Genomic DNA, 6000 nt, shown 5'->3' with positions numbered 1-6000 from the left:
GTTGCTGACATGGGACACACTGCAGACACTGGACACGCTGCAGACACCGGATATGCTGCAGACATGGGACACGCTGCAGACACTAAATACGCTGCCGACACGGGACACGCTGCAGACACTGGACACGCTGCAGACACTGGACACGCTGCAGACACCGGACACGCTGCAGACATGGGACACGCTGCAGACACTAAATACGCTGCAGACACTGGACACGCTGCAGACACAGGACACGCTGCAGACACCGGACACTCTGCAGACACTGGACATGCTGCCGACACGGGACACGCTGCAGACACAGGACACGCTGCAGACACCGGACACTCTGCAGACACTGGACATGCTGCCGACACGGGACACGCTGCAGACACGGGACACGCTGCAGACACTGGATACACTGCCGACACGGGACACGCTGCAGACACTGGATACACTGCCGACACGGGACACGCTGCAGACACCGGACACGCTGCAGACACCGGACACGCTGTAACCAGGGCAGACACAGACAGCTGAGTCCCCTGTGTAAGAACGGTGTATGGACGCCATGCTCGCCAGTAATTATAAGAGTTCGGTAAATGTATATGACTTACAGTATCTCACATGAAACTTGTAGGTGTTAATTTACTGTCCCATTATGAAGGCCTACTAATATTAGTTGGTACTCCACATAGTAAGGTCAGAAGTTTCCCACCTCCAGAGCAGCGCTCAGCAGCATCGGGAACCATCCACTGTAAATCTGAACTGTGTTATTTACAAGGTCCATGGCGGATGCGTACAGGGCTTCGTGGTCAGGGGTGAGCAGAGCAGGAAACACGTCTAGTCAGCTTCACCAGACATTGATCCATCAACACTTCCTGCAATGAAGTAAAAAACTAAGAAAAAATTAAGTGAAAGGTCGGAGTAAAAGTAAAAATCCCCAAAACAAGAGAATAAAAGAGATGCCGAAGCAGAGACCCCCGAGACAGGTTGAGATTCCTCAGATGAAACCATCAATGTCCATAAAACTAAAAAATATTCAGTGCAAAATAAAGGCATGTATCCTTATTGTCTGCAAAACCGATCATAAATATCAATATTATATACTATATCAGACAGAGGTGGAAAAAGATGGACAGGGGCACTGCACTAAGAAAACTATGTGGCTGACAGAAAGAAATAGCAAAAAGATAATTCCTTAAAAAGTAATATAATCATCTGTCCACAGCCACCACTATAAGGAGCTCACTAAATACAAGGAAAGCTATATAAATCCATAAATACCTCTAATGGAGACTGTATAAATCTATATGTAGTGAGCTCCCCCTAGTGGTGGATGTATAAATCTGTATGTAGTGAGTGCCCTCTAGTGGTGACTGTATAAATCTGTGTGTAGTGAGCTCCCTCTAGTGGTGAGTGTATTATCTGTATGCAGTTAAATACACTGTATAGTGGTGACTGTATAAATCTGTATGTAGTGAGCTCCCTCTATTGATAGCTGTATAAATCTATATGTAGTGAGCTCCCTCTAGTGGCGACTGTATAAATCTGTATGCAGTGAGCTCCCCCTAGTGGTGGCTGTATAAATCTGTATGCAGTGAACTCTTTTATTATAAAAATACAAAACTTACAATCAATAAATAGCAAAAATCAAAACCCCAGCAAAAGCAACTGTCCAAGTCCAACATTACCCCCCCAGTCCAAAGCAAAGTCCGAGTCCAGCATAACTGCCCCCAGTCAAAGCAACCCTGCAAAAGAGAAAAAAAATAAATAAAAATAAAATAAAACTGCCTTCTTTCTCAGAAAAGCTTCCTCCATCTATCCTTCTTATGCTGTTTTCTGTCCTTTACTTGTCTTTTCACTTTTTGATCCATCCAGATCTCCTCCTCCCCAGGTTACCTCACCCAAGGAGAGAAGAAACATTTTATTAATACACACGCACATACACACTTTATACCAAACCTGACAAAGAAAACTCTGGTCCATCGCCCAAAAAGAAACATTATAGCCACCTGGCTTAACCCTTCATGACCCAGCCTATTTTGGCCTTAATGACCTTGCTGTTTTTTGCAATTCTGACCAGTGTCCCTTTATGAGGTAATAACTCGGGAACGCTTCAACGGATCGTAGCGATTCTGAGATTGTTTTTTCGTGACATATTGGGCTTCATGTTAGTGGTAAATTTAGGTCGATAATTTCTGCGTTTATTTGTGAAAAAAATGGAAATTTGGCGAAAATTTTGAAAATTTTGCAATTTTCACATTTTGAATTTTTATTCTGTTAAACCAGAGAGTTATGTGACACAAAATAGTTAATAAATAACATTTCCCACATGTCTACTTTACATCAGCACAATTTTGGAAACAACATTTTTTTTTGCTAGGAAGTTATAAGGGTTAAAATTTGACCAGTGATTTCTCATTTTTACAACAAAATTTACAAAACCATTTTTTTTAGGGACCACCTCACATTTGAAGTCAATTTGAGGGTTCTAAATGGCTGAAAATACCCAAAAGTGACACCATTCTAAAAACTGCACCCCTCAAGGTGCTCAAAACCACATTCAAGAAGTTTATTAACCCTTCAGGTTTTTCACAGCAGCAGAAGCAACATGGAAGGAAAAAATGAACATTTAACTTTTTAGTCACAAAAATGATCTTTTAGCAACAATTTTTTTATTTTCCCAAGGGTAAAAGGAGAAACTGGACCACGAAAGTTGTTGTCCAATTTGTTCTGAGTACGCTGATACCTCATATGTGGGGGTAAACCACTGTTTGGGCGCACGGCAGAACTCGGAAGGGAAGGAGCGCCATTTGACTTTTTGAATGAAAAATTGGCTCCAATCTTTAGCGGACACCATGTCGTGTTTGGAGAGCCCCCGTGTGCCTAAAAATTGGAGCTCCCCCACAAGTGACCCCATTTTGGAAACTAGACACCCCAAGGAACTTATCTAGATGCATAGTGAGCACTTTAAACCCCCAGGTGCTTCACAAATTGATCCGTAAAAATGAAAAAGTACTTTTTTTTCACAAAAAAATTATTTTAGCCTCAATTTTTTAATTTTCACATGGGCAACAGGATAAAATGGATCCTAAAATTTGTTGGGCAATTTCTCCTGAGTACGCCGATACCTCATATGTGGGGGTAAACCACTGTTTGGGCGCATGGCAAGGCTCGGAAGGGAAGGCGCGCCATTTGACTTTTTGAATGGAAAAGTAGCTCCAATCGTTAGCGGACACCATGTCGCGTTTGGAGAGCCCCTGTGTGCCTAAACATTGGAGCTCCCCCACAAGTGACCCCATTTTGGAAACTAGACCCCCCAAGGAACTTATCTAGATGCATAGTGAGCACTTTAAACCAACAAGTGCTTCACAGAAGTTTATAACGCAGAGCCGTGAAAATAAAAAATAATTTTTCTTTCCTCAAAAATGATTTTTAGCCCAGAATTTTTTATTTTCCCAAGGGTAACAGGAGAAATTGGACCCCAAATGTTGTTGTCCAGTTTGTCCTGAGTACGATGATACCCCATATGTGGGGGTAAACCACTGTTTGGGTGCACGGCAGGGCTTGGAAGGGAAGGCACGCCATTTGGCTTTTTGAATGGAAAATTAGCTCCAATCATTAGCGGACACCATGTCGCGTTTTGAGAGCTCCTGTGTGCCTAAACATTGGAGCTTCCCCATAAGTGACCCCATTTTGGAAACTAGACCTCCCAACGAACTAATCTAGATGTGTGGTGAGCACTTTGAACCCCCAAGTGCTTCACAGAAGTTTATAACGCAGAGCCATGAAAATAAAAAATAATTTTTCTTTTCTCAAAAATTTTTTTTTAGCCCTGAATTTTTTATTTTCACAAGGGTAACAGAAGAAATTTGACCCCCATAGTTGTTGTCCAGTTTCTCCTGAGTACGCTGATACCCCATATGTGGGGGTAAACCACTGCTTGGGCACACGTCGGGGTTCGGAAGGGAAGTAGTGACGTTTTGAAATGCAGACTTTGATGGAATGCTCTGCGGGCGTCACGTTGCGTTTGCAGAGCCCCTGATGTGCCTAAACAGTAGAAACCCCCCACAAGTGACCCCATTTTGGAAACTAGACCCCCAAGGGAACTTATCTAGATGTGTGGTGAGCACTTTGAACCCCCAAGTGCATCACAGAAGTTTATAACGCAGAGCCGTGAAAATAAAACCCCATACCCCATACCCCATATGTGGGGGTAAAGCACTGTTTGGGCATCTCCATCTGCGCACGCGCGGAATCCCGCGGCCATTTTCCTGAAGTCCCGGGCAGCAGAGCGCTCCATCTGCGCAGGCGCGGCCACAGGAAAGATGGCCGCGCCCACCGGTAAACGGCTGAATAGCGAAGACCGCGCCGTTATTCATCTCCTGGGCAGTGGATCTTCTTTGGACATGCGCACACCACTACGCCACCAACGTAATGATGAGCAGGATCCTGGGGGACAAACAGCGCTGTGACCACGCCCATCCGACCTGACCCACTTGAGTGACAGCAGAAAACGGCCACTTCACAAAGGTATTTGGGCAGCCTAACGGGGGTGTAAAGGCACCGAAAAGGCCCTAATGTAAAGCCCAGCTCTGCCCCTATTTCACACTATTTTTATCTAATTTTTAAAAAACGGGGTGGTAGGTTCCCTTTAAATGAGAACCCTCTCCAGAGAAGAGAGGCCCTCGCTGCACCCAGCCTGTCATACTCCAGAGAGCGCACCTTCACCAGGCCACCCAGAATGTTCCTAACAACCTCGTCCCTGGGGAGGATTTTCTGCTGAGTTGACACTAAGCACCGTGCGTTCCACGTGTAAAACCTGACGACTAAACTGACTAGAAATAAAGTGCCCCGATCTCGGCCACCCAGGGATCCGAATGCCCCATACGCCCACTCCGCATAGGAAGGGTGTGCCAGCCGAGTCCAGCCTATGGAAGCACCCACCCTGTTGTAGACCCCTGTATTAAAAGGACACTGAAGGAGGAAGTGCTCCATGCTTTCCAGCGTGTCGCAACACCCCTCACGGGGACAAACCCGATCATCGGAGTTCCTACACTTCAGGTTGTCCCTTACATACAGTTTCCCATGGAAGCAGCGCCAAGCCAAGTCCCAAAACTTCAAGGGGACCCGTGTAGAATTCAATAACCTCAGCCCACCCTCCAGATCCCGACTTGGGCAATCTTTGAGCACCAGAGGCTTCTGGAAATGGGTCAACAGGACCCTCCTGTCAAGGAATTTCCTCGACATGGTCCTGATCTCCCACATTCCCAGACCCCACCGGCGGATCACCTTCAGAACCGGGGTAGCTTAAGCCGGGAGATGCCCATGTGGTGTGCGCAGATCCTTCACTTGCCCTCCTGTCTCCCATTCCTGGAAGAAGGGTCGAAGCCATCCCCTGCAGGAGAATACCCACGGAGGAGCCCTCTCTGACCAGAGGTTGGCGATGTTAGTCTTGACAAAAGTGTTTATTAGAAACACCACTGGGTTGACCATACCCAACCCTCCTAGTCTCCTTGTGTGATATGTGACCTCCCGCTTGACTAGGTTCAGCCTATTTCCCCATAACATCTGGAAAAACAGGCTGTAGACCCATGTCCAGAGCGGCTCTGGCAACATGCAGACACTGCCCAGGTATATTAACAAGGGTAGCAAAAAAACCTTAACCAGGCTAACCCTTTCCCTCAGGGTCAAAGACCAACCCTTCCATTGGTCCACCTTCTGGGCGGCGATCTTAAGTCTGCCCTCCCAATTTTGCTGGGGGTAGTCCCCAGGGCCAAATTCGATGCCTAGGATTTTTGCCAATGCCTGGGGCTCTGGAAGAGTGTCCGGGAGACCAAAACTAGGGTCTTCCCCTCCCAGCCAGAGACTCTCACACTTTTCCTGATTAATTCTGGACCCAGAAGCCTCCGAGTAGCGATCAACCTCAGACATGACCCACTCCGCCTCCTCACCCGAGGACACAAAAAGGGAGACGTCATCGGCATACGCTACCACACTCAGAGTGGCTTCCGGGGCCAC

This window comes from Ranitomeya variabilis, chromosome 1 (assembly GCF_051348905.1).
Source record: "Ranitomeya variabilis isolate aRanVar5 chromosome 1, aRanVar5.hap1, whole genome shotgun sequence".
In the NCBI taxonomy this organism is placed as follows: domain Eukaryota; kingdom Metazoa; phylum Chordata; class Amphibia; order Anura; family Dendrobatidae; genus Ranitomeya; species Ranitomeya variabilis.
Note: the sequence above shows the minus strand (reverse complement) of the source record.